Below are 17,382 nucleotides of genomic sequence, written 5' to 3'. Positions count from 1 at the left end.
CAGTTCTTTCTGTAAGCCAAGTCGGGCCTCTTTTCCGTGGGGAACAAACATTTTAAGTGATAACTTAATTTACAATTAGAACAGTCGATGACATCGGTGGCGCCACCTGTGGTCGACTTGCAACATGCGAACTTCATTGTAAAGGATGACTAAAATTGTCTAAATAAAAATCCAAATAAATTTCCTGTGCCGAGGTTTGAACTTGGAACCTCTCGAAAACGCCGGTGTAAAAATCCAGTGCTTAAGCGGTGTGACGAAATAAGTAGTTGGGTGATGCCGATGATTGACACAACCGAAAGTCACTGCTACTGTTGAGTTTTATTTTAGTTATACCCGCCGTAACAAAAAACACTGAATGTAAACACCGTATGAACAAATAGTCTTTTTCAATAAAAACATCACTTTTACACCTTTAATTTCAGTACCTTCATTATATATCACTTAGACACTTTAGTTGAACGAAATAATGTAAAATGTTTGTGGTTCTGACGATTATGATCCGAGAAATAAACATTTAAATGCGGAACCGACTAACATAGGTTTGCTCTCAACAACTACCGCCAAATAATTGAATTTATTAAGTACTAATTAATTAAGTACTACAATTTCCAAAGTTTTATCTATTTACTAGCGGCCGCCCGCGACTTCGTACGCGTGAATCTCGTTTTCCCCCCCCTTCATCTATCTTACGCGGTTCAGATTTTTTCATACAATTATTTTTTTCCGCTAACTCCCGTTCCCGTGGGAATTTTGCAATATCCTGTTGTAACTAAGCTTTAAGTTTACTAAGGTACCTGCATGCCAAATTTCAAGAGTCTAGCTTAAGCGATTTAGATTTTTCACACTAATGTTTTTTCCCGCTAACTCCCGTTCCCGTGGGAATTTTGCAATATCCTGTTGTAACTAAGCTTTAAGTTTACTAAGGTACCTGCATGCCAAATTTCAAGAGTCTAGCTTAAGCGGTTTAGATTTTTCATACAAAAGGATTTTCCCACTAATTCCTGTTCCCGTGGGAATTCCTAGGTATCCTATAACCTGCCCAGGAGTATGAAGAATAATTGTACCAAGTTTCGTTAAAATCCGTCGAGTAGTTTTTGTTTCTATAAGGAACATACAGACAGACAGACAGACAGACAGACAGACAGACAGACAGACAGACAGACAGACAGACAGACAGACAGACAAAAATTTTACTGATTGCATTTTTGGCATCAGTATCGATCACTAATCACCCCCTGATAGTTATTTTGAAAATATATTTCATGTACAGAATTGACCTCTCTACAGATTTATTATAAGTATAGATATGCTGCTTCTAACTTAAATCTTTGATCGATAGATGGCGGATGTGTGAATGTGTTTTTACCTAGACTCCCCACTCTCCTCTCTCTAGTATTTATATTGTATAAGAAAAATTAAAACAATTGCAAGTGTAACAATAGTAATAGAGAATTAAATAAGATTAATAATTATACAATATTATACATATTCAATGACACATAGAATTATGAAAGGTACAGATGACAAAACCAAGTATTGAGATCCCTCAAGTCAAGTGTATATGAGGTGACTATACAATAAAAATGAGTAGTTCTCGTACCTAAGCAATACTATCTGATTGGTAGCCTTGCTGAGACATTGTCATTGCTTACAAAGCCAAATTCAAACCACGTCCTCAAATATCACGACGTCATTACCTATTTCATCAATAATCTCATTGGCCCCCCCATTTATCATTCCCTCCGCTGCAACTTGCCTCGTTAATATTCTGCCAGTCAAACATTGGGCGCAAACACGACTAAACATGTTGCTAGTAGCTTCATTAAAGTTACATTGTTGTGTGACCCGGCGTTGCTTACTTTGTGAAAGTTTAAGTGGACTGGGTCACGAGGTAATGTTGGTAAAGCTAATAAGTACAAAGGTTTCAATAATAATAAGGTTACGAATTAATATTGTAACTTTTTCACGCTTGAAACTGTCAGTTTGCACGAATCTTAGTTAGTTGAAGATTTTATATTTTAGAGGCGCATTTAAGAAAAGAATTATTGATAGTCTCATTATTTGCTTTTGTTGTGGACGCCCTCTGCCCCATCTAGGGGACATAGGACCATAAGTCAAGTAAGTCATTATTTGCTTCTTTATAAGATTCACTAAACAGGTACTTCATTGTTTTTAGCTTATTAAAATGGCAATGAGAGAACTTTCATAAGCTGCACATACAATGAGAATAATGTGATCGAAATTCAGAGAAGGACTTCCAATCTATGGAAGATTTATGATCGCGGGAGCTTGATCAATGCATTTGTATTGATTTTCCATTTAGCCCAGAACAGCTTACTATGGTCTTTGTCCAGCAGTGGACTTCTAGAGGCCGACGAGAATACATTCTTCATTGACAATAATTATCTTCACCGAGATTGATCCGTGAAAATGGCCTAGAGCCGCTTGCTTTAGAAACTTTAGGCCAGCAGTGGACCGTAAAACCTGAATCATTTCGTAAGACGTTGATATCCTTACAGACAGATGAATCTTTACTATGATGTGAGCTACAAGCAGTTTTGCTAGATCACATGGCTAACAAACAGGACCCTTGATACAATCAGCGATGTTTGCTCATTCTATCACAATGTACGAGAAAATAAGGCTTTTTATTATGAGGACAGAACATGCGCTAGAACAAAAAGAAAAAAACGGTTATTTGTTTTTATGTGAGCAAATAAATGAATATGAATATGAATATTTTCTACCTTAAAAAGAGATTTATTTACTAACTTTGAAAACAGCAAACTACGAGTGAATCTAACGTCAACCAATTGTTTTTTTTTTTTTAATACATAATAATATATTGTTGCTGTTACTACTGACAACTTATTTTAGAAACGAGACAATCTTTGTATGAAATGTTTTATTTTAATAGGCTCCTCATCATTTCAGTCACATGACGTCCACTGCTGAACATAGGCCAAGGATTTCCAAATTGTTGGTTAGTAGAGACTACATCCAGCGCTTTCCAGATAGCTTTATGAGATTGTCCGTCTATTTTGAGGCTTAATAGAATGAGGCCCGATTCGTCCAAACTTTTCGAATCCACCCATCCACCACCCAATCCACTTGCATTAAATAAGTTGTTCAAAATCCCTATTGAAGACGAAATTAACAAAATTCTTTTTTAGAAATCTAGACTGCTCAATTCCCCATCAAATAGTTCGCCCTAAAACACTCAAGTTACGGAACTCCAAACTTGGCAGTTGTTGCGTCACAGCAGACACCAATCGTGGGTCGGGTTCACCCCCTCATTCCTACATACTTCCTGACAATTTACCCGAAAATGTTCACAAACATTTATTTGCATTTTTCTCCTATGATTTTATACTTTTATTTTTGTTTATTATGGCATTGTGTAGACAATCTATAGGTCTATTATTTTCTTTTATGTTCCTTTTCTAAAGGCTGATTTTACCATCGTCGGATAACTTATAACTGAAGAATAAGTTTGGCACATTAACAGTTTCAGTATGGGAAAAATATCAAAATTACAAGTACCTATAATCTTCAGTTAAAAGTTATTCGATGATGGTAAAATCAGCCATAAATTAAAAATGATAATTTTACAAAATGACAATTCACGCCCTTGAAGTTTCCTCTTCCTTCTGTGTAAAATCCAAGTGTGCGCCCAAAAACACATTGCACTATCCCATTTTACTAAAGTAAAAAATCGGTCAAACTTCATACAAAAAACACCGGTTTTTGTAATAGTTACGGTTAAAGTAAGATGATGTAACTCCTCCAAACTTGGCAGTTGTCGCGTCACAGCAGACACCAAGCGTGGGTCGGGTTCCCCCTCATCCCTAAATGCCTGCTGATAATTTAGGCAACACCGCCAGAACTTCTCGTCGCATCAACAAAAGGTGCGCGTTGGGATGTGGTCCAAGTTGTAAGAATTGAGAGTCTAAAGTTCAGGGAGTTATAGGAATAAGCGCTCTTATAATCCCTACTAATAATTTAAGTGCAAAAGTAACTCTGTCTGCCTCATTGATGATTTTGATGAAAGGTTTAGATATAGTTTGAGCCCCGGGAAAGGACAAAGGATCCATGTTCCAAAACCAGAGATAAAAACTTTTGGGTTTTGGAACAGGGATAATTTTTTTCTGTGACCAACAAAATAATTTATCGCGCTGTGCTGACAAAGCCGCGGGTAAAAGCTATCAACCGCTAGTTTTTGCTGGGTTTAGTTTCTAAAAACAATTTTACCGTTTTTTCTTACTATAAATAAGGCCAGCCCTAAAGCGAGTCTCACCAAGTTTTCTTGCATTATAGTATGGTCTTTCTGTTGAAATTGTGACTATTTATTCAGAGGTATTAGCTGATAAAAGGTGTCACCGTAATGAACATTACTTCTCTCTCTTATCACTTAACCCACACACGAAAGCAAGTCCTAGCTCGGTAATCCGCGCGTGCGTCACATTGTCCCCGATGTTCCAACTTTGGCGCGAGGTGACGACGTTGCCCCGAGTTTACCATCGATATGCCACGAGGAACATTGTTTGCTGGATGAGCATAGTTGCTTTATATTCTTTTTAAAAAAATATTACTGCTGGACAAAGGCTTTCCTCAAGGATTTCCACAACCAAACCGGTCCTCGTGGAAATCCTTGACGAAGGCCGTTTGAAGCGTTACCATCCTCCAGGCGCTTTCTCTCTCTTCTACTCTTGGGTCATCGATGCACTGAGTGGGAAATACAAACATTCGTCTTCTAATTAATGTCCACTGCTGCAAAGATCTTCCCCAAGGACTTTCACAATTACCGTTCATGTTTTGCCTCCATTTAGGCCCTTCCCGCCACCTTCATCAGATCATCGGTTCGTAAAATATGTAGTAAGACACGGGTCTTAACGCCATGCCAGTCTGCTTGTGACCACGGCTGCAGCATCGCAGCCGAAACGTCAAGCCGTGAGTACATAATGTAACTCATTAATAAACGTCGCGTTAAGACCCGTGTCTTACTATTTTAATTGAAATGGAACGCGAAAGTTTAAAATTTTACATCGGTTCGTAAAATGAGAGGCCCGTTGTTTTTAGGCAAGGTTTTAAAAAAATCTGGCTGATCCAAAAATAACTAATTTACCTGAACAGTCTTTTAGTGTATTTATTTGAGCTTTCGGTATTTATCAAATCTGTAAACAAATTGCAAATGTAGAGTCGCACAAATAGGGTTGACCTGAAAAATTTTTGCCACAAGTTTTCTAGTTTTATGAATATTAAGATAATTCTAAAGCCCTTCCAGTATTTTAGTTTACGGGAACTTATGAATTGTTCTGTTTATTTCGGGTGTCGAAGTTAGCGGAAGGTTGCAACTGTTGTAGTGGGACAAAGTTCTGCCAACTATTCTCTCATTCTAACAGATCAAAACTTAAGCTCCTACTAGTTTGGTATATACAGTGTGAGTCACGTTAAAGTGTACATATGAAAATAGATGAAACTAGACCTATTTTTATCTACGAAAAAGAGGTCAAAAAATTTTTGAGATTTTTTTTTAATTTTTTATATAATTTTTTTTCTTCCAATTACTTATTGTAAAGAAAACGTAATAACTTTTAAACTAAGCGGTATATCCTGATAAAATTAAAACAGTAATAATGCTTAATAACAGGCGATACTAAAAAAATACATAAAATACACAAAAAAGGCCAACAAATAATAAAAAATGATACTTTTTGAAAAAAATATGCTTTGAAAAATCGTGTTTTTTTGGTTATTTGATAAATTTCCCCAAAAAATGCCCCTATAACCGGTGGTTTTTATTACTTTGTATTATTCTCTATCGTATTACCTTCTTAAAAACAAAAATCGCATGTCTCTATCCCTATCACAAAGTTTGCAATGATCGTTTGAACTAAGCCTCTCCGGGCGCGCCATTCAACGCTTCGTTAACAACGAAACTGAAAATGGCTCTAGATTTGTAATTTTGATAAAGACTAGTTAGATTTCAAATAAAAACAAAAGATTTCGAAGTAAAATAACCATTTTAGTTAAAATTAAAATTGTCTCTACCTGTAGCGGAGAATAATGTTGTGGCAGGCCTTTGTTCAAACGATCATTGCAAACGTTGTGATAGGGATAGAGACATGCGATTTTTGTTTTTAAGAAGGTAATACGATAGAGAATAATAAAAAGTAATAAAAACCACCAGTTATAGGGGCATTTTTTGGAGAAATTTATCAAATAACCAAAAAAACACGAATTTAAAAGCCGATTTTTTTTCAAAAAGTATCATTTTTTATTATTTGTTGGCCTTTTTTGTGTATTTTATGTATTTTTTTAGTATCGCCTGTTATTTAGCATTATTACTGTTTTTATTTTATCAGGATATACCGCTTAGTTAAAAAGTTATTCCGTTTTCTTTATAATAAGTAATTGGAAGAAAAAAAATTCTATAAAAAATTAAAAAAAAAATCTCAAAAAAATTTTGACCTCTTTTTTGTCGATAAAAATGGGTCTAGTTTCATCTATTTTCATATGTACACTTTAACGTGACTCACACTGTATATAACATTTGTATGTATCTACTCGTACACATTAATCATAGTCACATACAGCTGCGTATAAATACTTTTTATAATAATTACTAGCTCTGACTGAACGGCCGTTAAAAACTTTGAATCTATCTTTACACCGTTTCTATCGAGGACTTAGTAAATTCTTTATGTAATTTCTTTTTCAATATTTGCAACCTCTCAGTTTATAAGTCCATGCTTAAAATAAGCTCCCTGGAAAGGACCTACGTACTGAATAAAAAAGCTTTGACTAATCTTCTCTATTTTCTAATGTTAATCGGTCTAGTTGCACTCTAATTTTTTGTTACATTTTCATTCTAAGGCACTAATTCTGAAGAATTCTAGTAAGGAGACAGACTAGATGTGGGATAAGAACTAAAGCATAACTTTTGCCAAAACTTAACTAGCGTGAAATAGAGGAAGAAAGTTTTACGACCGTATTTTAAGACTTACAATAAAAACCTTCTTGACTTTACTAATCGGCATCCACTCGGAAGAGGTCACAGAAGAAAATTATAGTTTTAAATATAAATATCGTTCGTTCGTTCGTTTCAGCCAAACAACGCTAGGACAAAGGCCTCCCCAAGGATTTCCATAATGACCGGTCCTGCGCTGCCCGCATCCATGTTCTTCCCGCGACCTTCACCAGATTGTCATACATCGTCGTAAATATAAATATTATGTTTAGTTTGAAACTTCTCTGATCTACCCAAAAACTAGTGTAAATATATTTTTTTCCAGCATACTTACCACAGAATACATAATAGTAGCAACAGAAATTGCACTCCTTTGATCAGGATCAGATGCCGACATTTTAATGGTAATAATAGTAATGCAAAATTTCCAACGCACCTGGTGCATTCGAAATCGCACCTTACTACTTACTACGCTCATAAGAGCGCAATTTTTGAGTTCAGAATTAGTACTTACTTGCGTCATCACCATTTTTTGAACTTTCAAGTAACGATCTATGAGTTTAAATTCTTCCTGAACTATCTAGAGTTTACAACTTTGTAATTTTCTAGTGCAAGGGTAACACTGATCGTAAAGTTCGGTTTTATAATCCTATAAAACGTTTGAACTATTGCTTCGGAAAACTTTCGGATGGGAGAAGTTGGGAGAAGCGTTGAGATGGTTTAGTGTAATATCTCTACAATCTGTGGTGAAGGGTTTTATTTTTGTATACTTGGGCTGGGTTGCACTATCTTATTTTGACTTTACCAAACGTCATAAATCTGTCAAACTCCATACAAAAAACGCCGGTTATCGTTAAGCCATGTATTCATTAGGCAACATTTGTTGATATACACTGTTTATAAACTGTTCATAAACAATGTTTCATCATCTCTGTAAACAGTTTATAAACAGTGCATAAACATGGGTGATGAAACATTGTTTATGATACATGTTGCCGTGCTCCCCGCTATGAGTGAAGAGCAGGTTTCAGAAACCTGTGTTTATGGTAAACTTCACACTAGTCATAAACAGTTTATCAACAAATGTTGCCTAATGAAAACAATATGGCTTTACAGTCACGGTTAGTTAGGTGGTGCAACTCAGCTTTACTGTTGTAAATATTTTTTTAGAAAGCTAAGGAAGAGAGACCTTCAGGATTTATAATGAGTCTATGTTGAAATATGTGTGATAGGATGATCTATTGTTACAGAGTTATGACAATATTTAGTATCTATAAAGTAATAAAGCGTGTAATGTGTAATGTTACAGATTGGACTTGACTTACTTGACTTATGGTCCTATGTCCCCTAAATGGGGCAGAGGGCGTCCACAACAGTCCTCCATCTCGTTTGGTCTTGAGCTTCTCGCTTGATCTCGCTCCAGGTCTTGCCGATCTTCCTCGCCTCGTCCGCTACAGTGCGCCGCCAAGTTTGCCTGGGTCGACCACGTTTGCGTTTTCCTTGGGGATTCCAATCCAGAGCCTGCTTAGGGATGTGATCGGGGTCCCTTCGGAGAGTGTGGCCAATCCAGTTCCACTTGCGGCGCTTGATCTGCTGGTCGATCGGAATTTCGTGGCAGCGTTCCAATAGCTGGACGCTGGAGATTTTCTCGGGCCAGTTACAGATTGGAGCATTACAATAAAGTAATTACGTGTGTAATGTGTAATGTTACAGATTGGAGCATTACATCAGTGAAGTGAAAACCGAATAGAATGTGGTGTAATGTAATGCTCAAAATCTATGTTACATTACACGCGAATACTCCGGGTGAGGGAGCACCTTATGGTGCGTCCACACTGGGCGAAATTGCTCGCGCGGCAAACTCGACATCTTGCTCACTCAAGAGCAGGGTGAGCAGGATGTCGAATTTGCCGCACGAGCATATTCGCCCAGTGTGGACGCACCATTAGACGAACGACTCCTCTCAAGTGGATTAGTAACTGCCCAGAATTGCAAAAATTAGAACTGACCGGGCTATGCTCTACGGACCAGGGATGTTTCGGATATGAAGTTTCGGTTATGGATACGGTTACGGATATTAGATTAATATTATGCCGGTTTCAGTTACGGTTACCGATATGAAATCATTTCGGATTGTCCGAAAATTTCGGATAATTTCGGGTCCGGAAACTTAATAGAATTGAAAAAAAATCAAATTCAAAATTCAAATAGCAAGATATTGCTTTATTTAAGTACTATGACGGCATTCTATGATAAAGGTAAAAGAGGCGGGGATATAAAACATATTAAGATTTAGACTCCGCCTATATCTGAAATTATCCGAATCTGTAAATCGGTTTCGGTTACGGAATTTTTTTTATTTCGGATATCCGATAGTTTCGGTTACGGTTCCATCCATAACATCCCTGCTACGGACCAGTAATATTATATTATTAACGCCATAACTTCACGGGCTAACGATCCGATGGTCACTCCCCAGGGTCCGAACCCGAGACGGCTGGACTGTGACGTGCTTGCCCAGGGGAGATAGTTTGAGGCAGCTTTGTTATAAGACCAATTGATCCAGTATCATTTAATTACCGTGGGCAGTTGGTTGATGGTGAATTATATTGTTCTTGGCGTCTTAGAGTAGTCGCACACCGTTGATTTTTCGTCGGCCTATAGTTTAGTCGGGCAGTTGATCAGTATGGGCATGTATTGGGAGTGCGCACACTACGCCGATTTGATTTGGCCGATTCTTCATACAAATTAAAATCGGGCACAACCATCGGCCAACTAAAAATCAACGGTGTGCGCCTACTCTTATGGCGTTAGTTAATGAAGCAGTGTATTAGATTAAGGAAATTTTATTCGTTGCTTATTTTTCAATATTTGTTACGCATTTTTCAGTAATATGAGCTACATTACAATAAATTACTGGGATTTTTCTTTTATGATACTAAAATTCATCATCATCATCATTATCAGCCATAGGACGTCCACTGCTGAAAATAGGCCTCCCCCAATGATTTCCACAATGGCCGGTTGGTGGCGGCCTGCATCCAGCGCCTTCCCGCTACCTTTATGAGGTCGTCGGTCCAGCTTGTCGCAGAACTGACAGCCGATGGGGCAGCAAGTTTCTGAAGTGGAGGCCTCGTACCGGATAGCGCAGCGTAGGATACTAAAATTATCCTAATTAAAATAAATCTCTCTCTAATCCTCTCTCCTATGTATTTTTTTAGTATATGGCCGTCGACTGCTGAAAGCAAGCCCCCAATCACGAGTCGGTCGGCGGTGGGGTTTGAACCAGCGTTCCTCAGATCTCAAATCGACGAGTCTGATACTTTTAACTGATCAGCTATCGTCGCTTGATTGAAACGAATTAACATAATACTTTTCAGAAGTCCAACTTTCTTTTTTCCAATAAAATCTGAGTTCAATTCCAACATATTCAAATCCAAAACGCGAATACATTTCACAATTCCAACCTTCATGTCAGACCAATGGCGAATCCGCAAAAAACTAACACAGTGTAAATCACTGGCATACTAATGCCCAATTTTCCTTTGGAAAAGGACCGTTATAACTCAACAGAGATCCCGGGAACGTCCGGGATGTTCGCGGGATGTGACAAAAACTGTCCCGGACAGAAAGGTCCGTGGATGGAGCGATAAATCAGAGGTGGGATTGATTTTCTGATTGTATGCTAGGATGTTAGGGGCGCGGCATTATTCATTGAGGACTAGGGATAATAGTTGGTGTTCGAGTGCTGATGGAATCGGAGATGGATTGGGATTGTAGGTTGATCACTTAAAATTGTGACTATTAAATGACATTTTAATGTTAGCAGTGGACTGTGGAGTTTTTCATCTCGTCGTTCATAGAATAGGACAAACTAATATTTTGCAATACTGTAAATAAACAACTTCTAAAGAATCACTGACGCGCGAAGTTGATTCAGTTTATTTACAGAAAGAATTGTTTCATTTCGTCGTTTATTTACAACTTTTTTACAGTGTTTGCCAATATTTGAATAAAACATTTCCAGGCGGCTGCAGAATAATTAAATTATAGTAATAGGTTGCTGAATATAACCACGGAATTATTACTCTTTAACTGAAACAGCTTGTTAGAATTAATTGAGTGGACGCACACATGACGTTACAGGTTTATATTGCATTTTTTTTTATTTTATTAATGGACCATATTAATGTCGCTGAAGTTGGCAATAGACATGTTGACACCACCAATCAATTGACGTATAGTTCCAAAATACTGGACTGTCCTGTCGATGACATTGACAGTGGGGCGCCACTGTCAATACCGGATCGCTGGTTCAGATTTTTGCCATGTTGGAAACCATATGGTTGAACGATGGTAGCGCCCCCCTGTCATTGAGTTTGGTGGGACAGTTCAGCGTGGGTCATCTATACTTTTTAAAACTGTCAAAACGAAACTCTCCCATAGATTTTGTATGGCACTACAAGCAGCAAGTGACGTCACTATTTTGTCAACTCAAATAAACTACCTACTTTTTTCAATTACAATGCGACCAAAAATCATAATTTACGGGTAATTTAAAATTAATTAAGTTTTTAAGACCAGAATGAAGTGTATTTTTAGAAAAGTTGTGATTTCGAATTATTGGAGAATGGTGTCGAATTGTCCATTGATTGGTAGTGCTAACTTCAAGCTGTCAAAAAGGCACGTCACAAGCCACGTGAATCAGGATTATGTAGATAGAGCGATGAGTGGATGATTGCTACAGACGCTCGGCTGGCGCGGCCGATTGCAATCTAGGGCTTCCTTTTCGGGGTGGTTTAGATTGGTTTGGTTCTGCCTGGATGCATGTGGTTTTGAAAATTTGAAGGGGATCGTCCTGTGGTACCTTTTTGGGAATTCTACAGGCGGGAACGTCTTGTGTTTGAGTTTCATAACTTAAGATTTAGTTTCTAGTGCGTTTTTTTGCTTTGTATTTTTTTAATTGAAATATTATTAATTTAAAACTGTTTAATAGAGCTAACATATTACACTATTAGGTCTCAGATGTGAAGGAGATACGTGAAAAATAAAATTCTCTCCTTCCAGAGCCTGTTATGTAGAATCTGTCAGTTAAACTACAGATATTATTTTACAGGAAAATATAAAATGAAAATACGAGCTTATGAACTCCAATAGATTGAATCTCCTACTTTCTCATTTGATGGACATTACATTACTATTTTTATAAATAAACTGCCCACAAGGCAATAACTGTTACTTTACAAAGACCCTGAATGGTAGACAGTTGCCTTTACTTGTTATTACAGTGATGCTTGCAAACCATTTTCTGATTCGACAAAACGACTACCACAGACGAATGTATGTATTAGACACCGAGCGATAAAAGTCTACTAAAGTCCGGTCGCCGAGCACTTAGAATTTCGTCCAATGACCTCTAGCTACTCATCCTTATCGCTCGCGCGTAATTATATTGCTGACACGCTCGCACACTCACTGCGGTTGCCCGTTGCACATTCGCGACAGCAATAAAATTACGCGCGAGCGATAAGGATGGGTAGCTTGGGGTTATTGGACGAAATTATACTTGCTCGGCGACCGGACTTTAGATCACCCACGTAGGTAGGTAAAAATGCATTTAGTTCATCGAAAAAATCGTTTAAAAATTGACGACCTCGTAAAGTTAGCAGGTAGCAAGAAGATGCTGAATGCAGGCCGCTACCAACCGGTCATTCTGCAGTTAAAATCTAATTTTTCTATTTTTTTATTTGTTTGTGTTATCTAATAGATTTTAATGATCTAATCATTTTTACCCGACTGCGCCAGAAGGAGGGTTATGTTTTTGTAAGATATGTTTGCAAGTACACTCGCTAAGCTTGTTTTGATTTTATCATCTTCGAACAAGACAGCTTTAATAAAACTTAACAGTTGACAAAAACATTAAATTATTTCAAAATTATTTTTGGTGGCCTCTACGTTACCAGTTTGTCTATGCCCGCGCATTATACTTTTCCCCATAGCATTGCGATAGTCAGATAATCCGGTATTCTGTTTAATTCATTGGAAAATTGAATCGGGTACGGGCTAGTTTTTTTCTACTTATGGCAATGCTATTAGTCTAGTAATTGGGAAAAATATTGTATAAGTATCGGTTTTTGTAACATTCGAGAGTGGTTTTATAAACTTTACTAAGAAAAACTAAAACGAGAATTCATAATTACTGTTTACTGGCTAATGCGGAAAATTCGTACGCCTATATTCATCAGAAATGTAGGATTCTAATGGTGCAAGAATTTTTCAAATTGGTCCAGTGATTTCTTTGCGAGATCGAATCAGAAATGAGGAAATCCGTAAACGAACTAAAGTGTAACTAACCGTAAACTAAAGTGCAAAGTACGCGGCAATGGGCAGGGCACATAGTACGCAGAACTGACGGCCGATGGGGCAGCAAGGTTCTGGAATGGAGGCCGCGTACCGGAAAACGCAGCGTGGGACGTCCACCTAACGCAGCGTGGGACGTAAAGGTTGCAGGGAAGCGCTGGACGCAGGCCGCTACCAATCGATCAACGTGGAAAGCATTAGGGGAGGCCTAAGTTCAGCAGTGGACGTCCTATGGCTGAAATGATGATGATGATGATGATGGTGATGATGGTCCAGTGATTTCGGACCCTATTCAATACAAACAAAACTTTCCTCTTTATAATATTAGTGTAGATGGGTTTTTTCTAAACAATATCATAACAAGACCACGTATTTAGCAGACTCGAAGATTGATTAATCAAAAACCACAAAGTATTTGATGTGTCTTTCACACTACTTTTAGTTGATATATTGGTAAAGTCTACTCTATGCGTGTATAAGTGTGTATGCCCTTTTAGGACACTTATGCCCGTTTTCACCACCAATCCCTAATTTTTAAGTGACCCCTATGAAAACAAAATTCCTGATAAGTGTTACCATAGGGGTCACTTAAAAATTAGGGATTGATGGTGAAAACAGGCATTATACACGCATAGCGTTCATTTCATTTGGCTGAAACGAACGCTACAGATATGTGTCTTGAAAAGGGCCTATTTAATTTGTTATATATTAAGTAATTTAATAACTGGCCTCTTTATATTGACATTGAATGGAATATGCCAAGAAAAAGAGAAGTAAGAACCATTTTCCAATAAGTAGAGCAGTCTTTGCCACTTTGACACGGAGCTAAATGAATAAGACTAATTGAAAAGCTACTCAACGCGGAGTGGACAAATGAACATTCTGACTAATTACCTATTAATTAATTCAAGAGGCTATTTTTACTTATCTAAATATAGGTAAAAAATAGCAGTAAGTTATGTCTGAACTAAATGAAGTGAAAAAAGTCGACTAAAGAATCTTGTTCTAAACACTCTGGTACACCTACAATGCTTTTATTGCATTGATCATAATGCCAAAGTTATGTAATCTAATGAGATATAAAATTATATTTTTAAGGTTCATATTAAATTCGGTCATTTCAACAAAAAAATGTCTACTGGCAGTTGGATAAATACCCTCTCCCAAGAGTTTCCATACAAGTATTTTGACTATTTTGTTTTTGTTATTTCATTTGCAATAATGCAAGCGCATTATTTAAGATAGGCCCCCTTAATTGATATTTATTGTCCGTGGTGCATAATCTTTTCTAAAAGGTTTTAAACCTTTGTTTGTCACCTGTCATCCGCTTTGCAATGAAGGAAAGTCGAACCTTAATTTCGAACTCCTCCTATGTTCTTCTTATTAATTTCGTTGCGGGTCCAATGACAGTTTAACTTTCCCCCGGGACAAACTTGACCTTCGTTGGTTGGGTTTTTATGGCGGTCAAGCTGTAGATCCGGGCTACACAGGAGTTACAGTGGTGGGAACGAGAGGTGGGAATAGTCCCGTATCTTACAAATGCATTATGCAGTTATTTAATTTAGTAACACCAGGCCTGTTCATCTCCGCGAGTTTACATCGAAAACAAAACACGCACGATGGTCCACCTACAGGATACTATTCGACAAGGCCTCACATACGAGCGAACATTGACTCACGCACGCGTATTCTTGTGTATGATGGAAGAAAATAAAGAAAATGGTGTACTAAATACTGTTACTGTGCAGTATTTAACTGCCTAAATAATAATAAAAACACAGAATGTACTTTTTTAAGTTGCTCAAGACACTGAGAGGTAAATAAGTAGTTAATATTATTCATGATAATTCATGTATTTCCCCCGCCATTTTCCGCAGTTTGGCACGTCACGTCACATCATTTTACCGAAGTCAGCCCTATAGCACAGAATACATAATAGTAGCAACAGAAATTGCACTCCTTTGTGTAGGATCAGATGCCGACATTTTAACGGTAATAATAATAATGCAAAATATCCAACGCACATGGTGCATTCGAAATCGCACCTTACTACTACGCTCACAAGAGCGCAAATTTTTAGTGTTCAGAATTGATCTACCTCGCAGCGTCAGGGTTGTATAAGCAAAGTAAAATAAATGATAACTTAATTTTAAGAAGCGTTTATTGTATTTACGATTGGTAATCTTTAATCTAGTGGTGTTTGTATAATCGTACCATCTCTAAAGTACCTATTAATAAACTTCAGTGTTGCAATAATTCGAAATTGGACAAATAGTTTTAAAAGGTGTAGTGTCGGAAAATAGACACGGTGAAGTAAGTTAATGTTTATATTAGCTAAAATAATTTTTTTGCTACAGTTTTTTGTCATAAGTATTTCAAAATTATTTAAAAAGTGTAGTTTTTTTTAATTATTTAAATTAGTACAGTTAATTATTATTCCTAAATACTACGATTTTACATTAAAGAAGGATAACAGTGCTGTTGGAACAATAAACCTTGATTGTGACGATGATCGACCGAGCGTGTATAGAAATACGCGTGTGCTCACAGGCGCGTGGCGGTCCTGACTGATTTGCAACTTGAAGTTGTCGCGCGCTGTAGGTAATTATCTCGGCCGGCATAGGCGAGTGACGGAGGCCTGCCTATAGCTTCGGCGCAGTGCCGATCACTGACGTTTGTCAACAAAATGGTGATTGACTCTTGAGACAGGCTAAATTACACCATATTGTTAATGACATTGAGCATACATTTTTTTAAATACCTTCGCGAAGTAAAACTTCTGTACGTAGTACCAGGCCTGTTCATCTCCGCGAGTTTACATCGAAAACAAAACACGCACGATGGCCCACCTACAGGATACTATTCGACAAGGCCTCACATGCGAGCGAACATTGACTCACGCACGCGTATTCTTGTGTATGATGGAAGAAAATAAAGAAAATGGTGTACTAAATACTGTGCAGTATTTAACTGCCTAAATAATAATAAAAACACAGAATGTACTTTTTTAAGTTGCATCAAGACACTAAGAGGTAAATAAGTAGTTAATATTATTCATGATAATTCATGCTAAATTCATTGCTAAATCATGTATTTCCTACGCCATTTTCCGCAGTTTGGCACCTCACGTCACATCATTTTACCGAAGTCAGCCCTATAGCTTCGGCGCAGTTCCGATCACTGACGTTTGTCAACAAAATGGTGCTTGACTCTTGAGACAGGCTAAATTACACCATATTGTTAATGAAATTGAGCATACATTTTTTTAAATACCTTCGCCAAGTAAAACTTCTGTACGTAGTACTTATTATTATTCTGTGGTAGTACTTATTATTATTCTGTGGTAACACCAACAAGACATACACGATGACCTACTTCTCTCTCTACACTGTGACCTAGGTATATCAAGTTAATTAACTCGAAGATCTAGTGGGAAAGTCTGTGGATGACAACTTTAATTTCTTGAGTGGTAATTAGTGACTTGCGGGACTGAGGCCTTTCTACAACCAGCGTGCGTGTTTCTGATCTCGCTTCATTTTAATTAGAATGCTTAGGTTAAATTAGCCTTTTAAGCCTATTTTGTGATGTTACTGTCTCTAGAGAGACTTTGTGAATTGTTGACAGTAAAGGGAGTGTTATTAAAAATTTAAGAGACAGTGAAAGGGACTGAGTTAAACTAGATTAGTTGATGACGAGGTTTAACTTGCGCGGCTTGCGTTCAAATATTAACACATAAAACAAACTTAAATCAAAACGAATTCATTTTCAGTCATAATATGCTGTCCTATCCCTATGCTGCCTTCGATTTGTCCCAAAATAATTTGTTTCTCCAGACAATGCCTTGGAGACCGCATAATGTGTCCAAAGAAACAGAGAGTACGCTTTAGGCCTTGGTGATGTTGAGCTCTTTTAATATGGGCACCGACGAGATGGTCAGACGCTGTGAGGAAGACGGTGGGCGGAAGTTTGCATCGTGCGGTCCACACAGCTTATGACCGCAGTCTGTGGAGGAACATCATATTATGTGGTCGCGATCCTCATCAGCGAGGGAC

The sequence above is a fragment of the Ostrinia nubilalis genome, chromosome 18, assembly GCF_963855985.1.
Source record: "Ostrinia nubilalis chromosome 18, ilOstNubi1.1, whole genome shotgun sequence".
NCBI classification, from domain to species: Eukaryota; Metazoa; Arthropoda; class Insecta; order Lepidoptera; family Crambidae; genus Ostrinia; species Ostrinia nubilalis.
Note: the sequence above shows the minus strand (reverse complement) of the source record.